This window comes from Sorex fumeus, unplaced genomic scaffold (genome assembly GCF_029834395.1).
Source record: "Sorex fumeus unplaced genomic scaffold, SorFum_2.1 ptg000078l, whole genome shotgun sequence".
NCBI lineage: Eukaryota > Metazoa > Chordata > Mammalia > Eulipotyphla > Soricidae > Sorex > Sorex fumeus.
The window spans coordinates 8,172,833-8,184,917 of record NW_026606135.1 but is presented as its reverse complement, the minus strand read 5'-3'; the positions used below and the strand labels follow the sequence as shown (position 1 = coordinate 8,184,917).

Genomic DNA, 12,085 nt, shown 5'->3' with positions numbered 1-12,085 from the left:
GAGGGGACAATGTGGAGTGCTAGGGATCAAATCTGGGTCAGCCATATGCAAGGCAAGAGTCCTACCTGCTGTACTATCATTCAGGCTGGCCACACAGATTTGCTTCTTCTTCTTCTTTTTTAATTCAGACTTTGAATGAATCTTTCTATTTTCTTCTTGCTTGTAGAGTTTTATTTGAGAAATCCAATGTGAAATTTGTTGTTTCCCTTGTATTTGAGACGTTGCTTCTCTCTTGCTGTTTTAAATAGTCTATTTCTCTTTAGTTCTTCTCTTACTTTGATTACATTGTGTCTTAGTGTTGTTCTATTTGAATTTATTTTATTTGACACTCTTTGGACCTCCTGGATCAGTGTACAGTCTCATTCATCAGAATGGGATGTGTCAGCTTTTTCTTCCACCATTGATTCTTCAACATTTTCTCTCTCCTCTCCTTCTGGAATTGCTATAATTGGGAAGTTGTTTTTTTTTTTTTCCTCACTAATTTCCAATAAATATCTTAAAATTTTTTCATTTAAAAAGTCTTTGAAAAAAATTATCCTTTCTCATGGGTTATGTGTGCCTTATCTTCAAGGTCACTTATTCTATTTTCAGCTTCATCCTGTTGCTGAGTCCTTCTACTGTATATATTAACTCCTCCATTGCTGACTCCACTATACCTATTTGAATTGAGATTGAATTGAAAGTCAAGAAGCTTCAAAATTTAAATTATGTTATCATGACCATGCTTAATACTGAGAGATTGTATGGTCTTGTATCAGACTTAAACTTTTTTAGTGGTTTTGAGTTAAAAAATGACTCTACATTCTGTTTTACATTTCCTTTGAGTAGAGTCATTTAACTTTTATGAGTTATACATGTCTCTGAAAATTAGGAGTTTGGATTATATGGTTTTTATTGATTTTTCCTTTTTCAAAGTTCATTAATTCCATGATAGCTCTTGTAAATTATATTGAAACTGGTTTTGAAGGTTTCTCAGGTAAAGGGATCAGCTATCACTAGATATTTCAGACTTGAAAACACAAATTTAGGTAAATACCATAATATTTATCACATTTGTGAAAAATTATGAAAATCAAGAACAGGAAATTCCATTTACTGAAAATTATAATGATATCTTGAATGAAAAAAACTATATTGGAATATCAAGTAGAAGTTACTTCATTTTTCATTTTTAAAATTTTATTTGGGCCAGAGGCATAGCACAATGGATAGGGCATTTGCCTTGTACACGGCTGACCCGTGTTCCATCTCTGCCATCCCAGATGGTCTCCCAAGCACTTCCACAAGTAATTTCTGAGTGCAGAGCCAGGAGTAACCCCTGAACATCGCTGGGTGTGACATCACCCCCCCGAAAAAGGATAAAAACTTTTATTAAGATGCTGTAATTTACAAAATTTATTATAATAGAGTTCAGACATACAATGTTCCAACACCAGTCCCACATACCACCAGTGTCTTTTTTCCTCCACCAGTGTCCCAGGTTTCTCTCACTTCCCAGTACTTTCTCTTGGCAATCATATAACAAATGTGATAGCACAGCGGTAGGGCGTTCGCCTTACAAGCGGCCAACATGGCCGACCCGAGTTCGATTCCTCCACCCCTCTCAGAGAGCCCGGCGAGCTACCGAAAGTATTCGATATGCCAAACACAGTAACAACAAAGTCTCCAATGGAGATGTTACTGGGCCCGCTCGAGCATAACTTGACCCAATAAAACTTAAGTGAATGGCAAGTAGAATTATCAGAAAATAAGTCAGTGACAGTCAATTTTTGATGACTGTTTTCTCTATGTTTTTAATCTGAGATTCTCGTAGAGGACAACCGTATGCACCATTTGTGAATGCCATATTCAGTATCACATGTTTAATTTTTTTTTTTCCTTTAAAGGAGTTAGACTTGACTTTAAACAGTTTTCTTATTGACATAGGAAAACTATAAAATATATGTTTTTATTTTAAGCACAATTTTAAAAACTATTCCACTTTAATTTAGCCTAGTCTTGTATTATGTTGTATTGTCTTCTCATCTTCTGCCTTCAAATACCATAATAAAAATATCTACATGTATTCTTGAACTGTTAAATTTTTCCCTGAGCATTTCCTGAATCCTTTCTTTCTGAATCTTTTCTTTATATTCTCTGTTTTTACTCTTCCTTTTGGTTTTTATTTATTGGTTTTTATTATTTGGTAGTTAATGTTTGAGTAAACTTTCTTATGGCAGATAATTTGTGAGAATATGTGTGTATGTCTTCTGCTTAGTAACCATAAAAATTACTGACCCAAGGTAGTTGCCCACCAAAAACATGACTTGGCATAGATTTTTCTGAATCTTCCTTCTAATTGAAAACAAAATATCATATAGGATTCAAATATGTAGATGATATTATGGGAATATCTTATTAGTATAAACTTGTTAGTTCAAATTTGTAACATTTGATTATTTATAAAGTTGTCTAAAAGAGCAATGATTTAACAAACTTCCAATCAAATTTATAATTATAAAAGTCATTCTCTATCACATCAGTCTAAACATCCAATTTATTTTATTTAACTTTCTCTTTCTTCAGCATATTTTTTTCCTCTCTCTGTTCCTCTCTTCCTCCATGGTATCAAGGAAATCTGTATTTATCTGAATGAATAGTTTCAAATCGCAGTCTATTTAAATAATTTACTTTCCAGTTCAACAGATTCAGTAGTTCAAAAGAATAGTAGTTCAAAAGAATACAGTAGTTCAAAATAATTACTTCAAATTAACATCACAGCAAGTTACAAGTGCATGCACTTATTAATTGTTGAATGTTCAGTGCTCAACATCAATTAATGTGTTCCTTAATCACTTAATTTTTCATCATTTGACAGAACATACCATATAAATGTATCTTGTTATTTAACTGAATAGGACATGCATATGTTGTAGTAGTGTATTTGCTTATATCATTTTACATGAGTAGACTTGTATAGGTCTTACTTTAAAATAAAACAGGGGCTGCAGTGGTAGTACAGCAGGGAGAGCAGTTGCCTTGCACACGGCCGACCAGGTTTGATCCCAAGTATCCCATATGGTCCCCGGAGAACCGCCAGGAGTAAATTCTGAATGCAGAGCTAGAAGTAACTCCTTACCATTTCCGGGTGTGACCCAAAAAGTCAAATAAATAAAAAATAAAAAAACCCCTACAATCTTACTAATCAGTGTCACATCAGGATGGTGTTCACATATATTCACAAAGAAGCTTATTGTGAAGATTCCAGAAAAAAAAAAGAAGAGTTAAATAGATAGTACACATCAAGTTATTTGTGGGTATTGTGGGTATCCTTGGTTAGTGAGTGGCCTGAGCAATTGTATTGCGTGTGGGGCATTAGCCTTGCATGCAGCCATCCTGGGTTTGATCCCCCACATCCAAATGTTCCCCTGAGCACTACCTGGAGTAATTCCTGAGTGCAGAGCCAGATGTAACCACTAAGCATAGGAGGTGTAGACCTGAAATAAAAACAAACAAGAATAAAACAAAATTTGGCAGAGAACACAAATGAATGAGGGTCGTATTACTAATTAGAAATGGGGACCGGAATGATAGTACAGTGGGTAGGGAGTTTACCTTACATGCAGCTGACCCGAGTTCAATCCCCGGCATCCCATGCGGTCTCCCAAGCACCACCAGGAGTAATTCCTGACTGCAGAGATAGGAGTAACCTCTGAGCATAACTGGGTGTGACCCAAAAAGCAAAAGAAAAAAAAAGAGAAATGTTTTATATCACTATTTGATATAGTTTTGTGTTACTATTTAGCATGTTTAATATATTTTACTACCCAGATTTGAATAAAATGTTTGCTAAGCTCTGGGATAAAAGAATGTTGGTATAGTCAAAATTTACTGTATCTTATATGAATGAAAATCTCCAGAATACCTTTCAACAGGTGTACTTAATATTTATTGAAGTGATCTATAAGTAATTAAGAAAAAAATAATTTTTTATATTTATTGAGTATATTTTATGTGGTGTATTCTCTGCCAAGTGTTCATAACAAATGTAGTAGAGTCTATTATTATTACCATTTTATAGGTGAGAAAACTGAACCATAAAAAGATTAAATAACATATTCAAGGTGACACAATTTAATGCCCATGGGTCTGAATTCTGAATTCACGATCTCCCTAAATCCAAATGTTTAACAATTACCAGCAAGATACATTAAGAAAATACAGTGCTTTTCCTAGTGATTTATTTTTAATTGTAGCTGATTTTATGCAACCATGCGAGACTGATGTTTCTGTTTTATTTGTTATTTTTATGGACTGCAATGGTTCTTAATTCTCTATTAACCTTGGCAGTATATTTGCCAACATATTTAAAGAAACAGCACACATTTGTGTGCGGGCTATCCTTCCTGACATTTGTCCTTACAAGCAGAACACAAAACAGCATTTAAAACTAAAATCCCTTGGTATTTTTTCAATAGATACTGGTTTTGTAGCTTAGGAACACTAAATTGGAAGACCATAGAAGAGGGGAAAATGTGATAAAAGAAGAGCCAAAGGAAAGACCTTGAGAATTACTGGGCATTTATGCTATTTTCAGAGCTTTTTGTTGTGCAATAATACAAAGTATAGCTTAGAAAGAAGGAAATCATATTCGTTTCAGTGATCACTATTTACATCTGGTTTCAGTAGTTATTTAGCAGGCAGATGTACTAAGAAAGAATGGCCTCATAGTCTTTGAGGGAAGACAAGTCATGACATAATTATACTGTGGTATTATGGCGTGTCACAGGGTTATGTGTTGAGTACTGTTGGATTTCAGTGATAATGGTAAGTGAGTTGTTAGAAGTGAAGTGTGGATAGAAAAAACTTCTTCAGAGGGAACGTGATACTTTAACAAGATCTTGAAGGGTGAAGTCGTCCCAGTCGTCCTTTTACTGTGTTTATTTACATTCATTGTTTAATACTTCCTCTCCCATACTTTAATTGAATTAATTCTGGTTTCTAACATTATTCACATTTTAATGTACAACCGATTATATCAGAATTTATATATACTTAGTAAGGTGCAGATCTTATACTTGCTGGTGGTAGTGATGTTGGCAGTCTGTTGCATCCAAATATCAAGTGGAAGAGGCCATAATAGGGAGGCCATCTAAAGAACTTACATGTTCATTTCTGTAGGCAGAGTATTTTGCCTCTCATTCCAGTTTGTTAACTTGTTAGTTTGCTTATTAAATTATTTGGCCACTGTGAACCTTAGTTTCCTTATCTGTAGTTCTGAATGATATTAATATCTTTTTTAAAGATCTACTACTATATCGCCAGATGTGTAAAGCACTTAGCATTGCAGCTGATATGTATTGGCTAGTCATTCGACCCTTAATTGCCATCATGAAAGCCCCGTGAAGGCAGTGAGCACTGTCTGCAGTAGTTAAGGATGTATATTCTAAGTATGCTAAGTCATAGAAGGTAGTCTTATATAAACTTGTTGAGTAATCTGAGAGTCTAAGAGGATGGGATTTATTGCTTTTTAGCAAGTAAGGATGGAACTGTTCTGTTCTAAGATCTAATAGACATAGACGCTTTCCAGTTTACCCACTTTCTTCTAGATTTCTGTCATGCTCATAGTAAAGTGGCTTCTTTATCATTAAACAATGCCATTTTTATTGAAAGTTCTTGAGAAACTGCAAGGATGGTTTTTCCTTTGGGGCAAGGTGGCTGGAAAGTCTGCTCTATGGCTACCTGTTCACTACACAGGGACCTCTTAGCGGGGTTGACCTCCTGGGGGTTGTGGTGGCCACTCCTCCTGTTGTCTCTCTATTGCTCTTTCTACTTTGAACAAACATCTTGAAGGCAAATGTCAAGACTAGTAATACGAAGAGCTTAATTTGTCACATTGAGTACAGCTGTGTGTAGAACTGCAATTTGCATTTTAATGTCCTGCTTATTTCAGAAAAGTGGCATATTTTACAGATTTTTTTTTATTATTCATGAATTTGAAGCCTTTGTCATTGAAAAATAAAAGTTCAGGTAATAACCAGAAATAAGGAAAGTGAAACTGTCAAATTTTCTTATTTTTTCCTTGTCTCATCATTTTTCAATCTGTTTGAGCATTTCTTAGTCAGGAACAAACAGATATGGAAATATTAACCCAGCCACCATATCTGACTGTCTCCTTTGCTTCAAAGTTTCCAATAGGAGAAAGTATGGTTGAAAAAAATATACTGACTTGCATAGAGAATCATGCACAAATATCTCATGGTAGACAAGTACCACACTCTTTTACCTTCTGATAAAGTCAGTGCCCCAGTCGGAGCTAAGGCCTGCCCTTGAATGCTTGGGTTTTACTGTCTTAACCTCCTGATGGTTATACTGTTCCCTGGATGTGTGGGAAAATGCTGAACAAAGAACAGGTGATAATCTTCCTTTTTAAAAATTTTGTCTTTTTTAATGAAAACAGGTTGGCTTAGGTCAGGTTGACTTAGATAAACCTGGGCATGATGTACTCCTCAAAAATGCCTGAGATGATAGTATTTATGATAAAAGCCAGGTGGTGTGAAAACAACTTATGGAAAAGCCACATCCCTGTGCGTACATGAATTTAGGTGAGAAAACACAAGGCAGAGGTTGAGCCATTTGATGTTAGGTTCCTTAGCAGGCAGCACAGTGACTACTTTCTATTACTCCCAGGAAATGGTGCCAAGAGCCTCCACTGTCATTCAGCCTCATACTGTTTGAGGAGTAGTAAGAAAAGTTGGGAACAAAATCAACACAATTATAAAGATTAAGTAAGGAAGGGAAATAACCCTCAGTGTTATTTGAAATATGTCTTAGAATAAATGATCGATATCCAGTGCTGATTCTTGACTGAAGTGGCTCTTGTACTGGGAAAAGTTTTAGGATTAATGGGGAGTAAAACGCAGGAAAGCTATAAACAGATATATTTCTATTTTTTATTGCCTGTGTATCTGTCATATACTGTATGCAGAAGTATATGTGTTTGTGATATTTGTGTGTGTGTGTCTTATCAGAGGAAAGAGACAGCCCTAGAAACATTATGTTTATAGCAAAAGAATATGCATCTAGGATTAAAAAATCCCCTGGACCCTACGTTGCTTTCACTGAGGAGATAGAAATGGAAATATTGACCCACTTCACAGTTCTTTGTCTCTATCATTTAATCAATTAGATAATAACAACTGATATTCCATCTGCTTGAGTTATTAGTCATCTTTAATTAGAAGATATTTCTAATCTAAGAATTTAGAAGATAGTGTTATTGCACCTAAGAGATATCTCTTGGACAAATACGTGTTTTCCCACAGTTGTCTGAAGGTTTGCTTGCAGCTTTGCTCAACCAGTAGTAATTTAATACCTCTTATATTGACCATTGTTCAGGATTTGGAATTAGGAGAATCACGGTTTTTGCCCTAACGCATCTTTGTGTTCTTGGAAATACAAGTAACTAAGTGAGTAACAATATTCAGGACAAATATGATAAGAAGCCCTAGGAAGTCAAAGCAGTGAACTCAGTGTGGCTGAAGACTTTGTGGAATCAACAGGATTCACACTGATATCTGAAGAATCAATAAGATTTAGCCTGAAAACTATGGAGTATTCCAGTCAGAGCAGCAACCTGTGCAAAACTGATAGCTTGATTGGTTCCTAGAATGTTGAGGGTGGGCAAGGCTGATGAATGAATGGTGGGGAGGTGTTGCTAATAGAACCATGTTTACTGGTGCTAATAATGCTGAATCATACTCGAAGGATATTATACCTCAGGTTGAGAGCCATCACTTTCTCCTGACCATCTTGAAGAACTAGTTTCCTCCACAGAAGATCACATAGATATGATCATGTTAGTACACACTTATCCCTTTATTTTAAATAAACTTCCTGACTTCTGCAGAGGGTATGGATACTGACCCAATTGTGACTGCTAGTCCATTTATAGTATTAGGTAAATGGATACCTTTTAAAAAGCTAGATACAAATAGAGTTTATTTCTATAGGTTTCAGTTCTTTGAGGATATTCATCTATGCTCCAGAGACTATAGCAAGGATCTTACAAATGTTCTTATTGAATCCCTGACACTTTTCTAAAGGCAGAGTGAGCTGTCATTTCCATGAGACAAATGATGACAACTGCCTCCCAGAGAAGAGGTGAGGTGTTTTTGGACTCTCCTTTAGTAAGGTTAAGAGCAGGAATAAAACTCAAAATGTTTGTCTTGGAGGCTTTGAACAGAATCCCAGTGATTGAACTTCAGAGAAGGAATAGCATGGAGATATTTAGCATATGGTGCAGGGTTATTCATGGAATTTTTGAAAGCTCTTAGTGGTTAATTTTAAAATAATTAAAGGATTATAGAGGGTAGATGGTTATATCCCCTGAGGAGGTTGTCAATATGATTAGAGAGTTTTTAATGTGGTATATTTTATGACAAATAATATATAAAATGTTATACTATTTCACATGTCTATTTAATTGAACTTGTCTTAGCAAGAATGTAATTAATCTCCATCTTTCTTTGTATAATTGCATTATACCTGTCATAAACTAGATTACTAGAAATCTTGCTTGAAGTTACAGAATAAAAATAATAATTATATAGTAACCTTTCTCCTGTGGGTATATCTAGTTGAAAAAATTTGTGATGAAAAGGCATAGCTTAATTGAAAATAAGAAGAGAAAATAAAAGAAAATAGACAGAGGTGAATTAGTGGGGACTCCAAAGTATGGCAGGAACATCATAATTACTGAAGCATATGACAAGGAGAGAAAAGCACAAGCTATTCAAATAATGGTGTAAAGAAAATGGTGAGTAAATTTTAAACTTCAGGCAATTTCTACTAATTTTATGGACTAAGTATTTTTTAAACCCTTTCTCGTGCAAAAACATTAAAAAATGTTTAATACAACTTTAAAATGCATGTAATTTTTATTGCATGACTGAGCAAGCTGCCAAGAAGCTAAGAAAAATTTAGAAGCCTAAAATAGAGATAAAGCAAGCAATCAGAGAAATAAACTGGTGTAGAAGCTGGTGACCTCCCATGGAGATAGCTGCTGATTTCTGAAGGCCTAAAACCTTGAATATAAAGGCTTCATGTTGTAGTCAAACAATAATTCTAGGGTTTTATAAAATAGAGGGTTGAAACTACCACTGAACTATAGGATCCTTGAGAACGTAACCTGGGCCTGGGAGGAATGGGTTTACAGGGGACTTATCAGGGAAATATATCTTTCCTATAATTGGCACAGGAGAGTGCAAAATCTCTTTTGAGAATCTAGCCATAATAGACACTTTTGGGGTTTAGAGTTGATATGTTCTAGGCTGTGATCCAGGGAAAACAAACAAAAAAAATCTACCCCATCCAAAGAGTGATAGGTTTAAAGTAATCCTGGATTGACAGGGCTGGAGCGATAGCACAGCGGGTAGGGCGTTCGCCTTACAAGCGGCCAACATGGCCGACCCGAGTTCGATTCCTCCGCCCCTCTCGGAGAGCCCGGCAAGCTACCGAGAGTATTCGATATGCCAGACACAGTAACAACAAAGTCTCCAATGGAGACGTTACTGGGCCCGCTCGAGCAAATCGACGATCAACGGGAGGGCCTTTACCTTTACCTTTACCTGGATTGACAATGATTGACACTACCATCTAGTTTGACATAAATAGGGTTAAAGGTTCTCTGGAGAAACACGTGTTTGATACAGTCCTTAGATATTTTTTTCTGTAGTTTTGAGATCCCAGTTAGCATGGATTCATACTTAGTGGTCAAATCATACAGCTCCTCAGGAAACAAAACATTAGTAGCACAAACTGTCCATAGCACAATTGGATATTCAGACCTTATATCTAGTTTTAAAACAGCCAGCATAAGTTATCCATGCTTACTGTGCTTAAATAAAAGATGACATGAAAAACAGTAGCAAGAAAAAAATACACTGAAAATATGACCAGGCTGACTATTGGGAAAGAGATCAAATGGCTTCAGGATAGATGTCAGAACATTCTATTCGCCTCAGATGAATTCTTGGAGAGTCTCAAAACCATGGCATGTGGTGAAAAGCTTGCCTTGCTTTGGAGATCATGGTGAAATTTATTTGGTCACTGTCATAGCTTTTTCAGAATGCCTTCCCTCTGGATGGAAGGATTCAGACAATCTCAATACTTTATACATAGGTAAGGTGGCAGGGCATTATCCCAGAATATTTGTTCAAAGAAGAGAGAAATTCCAAAGACCTTCCTGTAGAGGTTTATTATAGCTGCCACCATCATCACCACCACTATCATCACCACCAATAATTTTTCCATAAACATTTATCATGAATATACTGTGTTTCGTGGTTTGCTCTGAGGGTTACTTAACTGTGTTAAATAAGCTGTTTAATGAGGGTAACTTACCTGTGCTAAATAAAGTGTTCCTTTTTTTGCTTTTTTTTTTTTTTTTGAGCCACACCTAAGCAGTACTCAGGATTTATTCCTTTGCACTCAGGAATCACTCCTGAGTTGGGCTCAGGGGACCTTTATGTTACCATGGATCGAACCCAGGTCAGCCATATGCAAAGCAAGCACTTTGCCCACTGTAATATTCCTTCAGTCCAATAAAGTGTTTCTTGATTTAATCTTACTGTTTATTATTATTAATCCTCAATTCTTAGGAGGGTTTTAGATGAATCAAATGGTTTACTTAAGTTTATGAGCTAGAGGTTGGGAATTTACCCAGCCTGACATTTGAGCTCACATTTCTGAATTTTTCTGCCTCTGAAAGTTGCCCAGTACAGGTAATAGTTTGTGTTAGATTTACTACTTCTTGCCTGTGACTGGTGGTGCTGTGGGTCAGACCCTTCATTATAGTGTCCACTTCCCCTGTCTGTCCCTTTTATCTTCTGTTCCTCTGCCATGGTAAGCTCAGTTCTGTAGACCAGTTGTCAGGTTGTGTTGCCTTTGGCCTTTTGCTGTTTCCTTCCTATTCCCTTACTATGTTTCTTTATATCTCACATATGAAAGAGATTATTCTGTAACTATCCCTTGTTTTCTTACCAACTTCACTCAGATTGATATCTCAGGTCCATTCATATTGATTAACTGTTTGTCAGAAATTGCATGATTTCTTCTTTTCTTATAGCCAAGTATTGTTCTATAGTCATCTGTTCACGGATACTTGGGTAGTTTCATGATTTGGGATATTGTCAGCAGTGGCTACAGTGAACATAGAGCACAAATGTCTTGTTTGAATAGTCTTTGGGCCTTTGGGTAGATGGCAAAAAGTGGAATGCCTGGGTCATATGGAAACTCAATTTTTTAAGAAGTGCCCACATTGTTTTCCAAAGAGGTTAAAGCAGTTGCCATTCCCATCAGCAATGGAAGAGGGGTCCTTTTTCCCAACATCCACACCAGCACTGGTTGTTTAAGGACTTTTTTATGTATGCCAGTTATATTGGTATGAAGTGATAATCTCATTATTGATTCTATTTGCATTTCTCTGATGATAAGTTATGTAAATAGTATTTTAATACAGCTTTTAGACAACTGTATGTCTTCATTGACTTATCTCTTGTCTGCATTTTAAAAAATGGGGTTATTTGGGGCCATAGCGATAGTACAAGGGGTAGGGCATTTGCCTTGTACATGGCCAACCCGAGTTCAAACTCCAGCATCCCATATGGTCTGCCAAGCACCACCAGGGGCATTTCCTGAGCGCAGAGCTAGGAGTAACCCCTGAGCATTGCTGGGTGTGACCCAAGAAGAAAATAAATAAATAAATAAAGTGGGTTTATTTTTTTTTGTGATAAGTTTTACAAGTTCTTTATATATTTTGCATATTAACTCTTTGTTAGAGAAATGGTGGGAAAATATTTTCTCCCAGTATGTGGGGTATCTTTCTTTTCTGGTTCTTATTTCTTTTCTGGTTCAGATTTTTTTTTTTTAGTTTGACGTAGTTCTACTTGTCTATCTTTGCCTCAATTCACTTGGCCAATGTCATTGAATCATTGAAGATGCCTCTAGGTTCAATGTCATGAAGGGATCTGTCTATGTTTTCCTAAATATAATTTGATATAGGCCTGTTGTCTAGGTCTTTAATCCATTTTGGATTGACTTTTAT

At 36.0% G+C, this 12,085-nt stretch overlaps 1 protein-coding gene across 1 annotated transcript in view; it reads left to right on the top strand.

Annotated features, from left to right (window-relative positions):
• Nucleotides 1–12,085, top strand: part of HTR7 (5-hydroxytryptamine receptor 7) — a 77,871-nt gene that overhangs the window by 41,683 nt on the left and 24,103 nt on the right. The gene's annotated exons all lie outside the window — the stretch shown is intronic.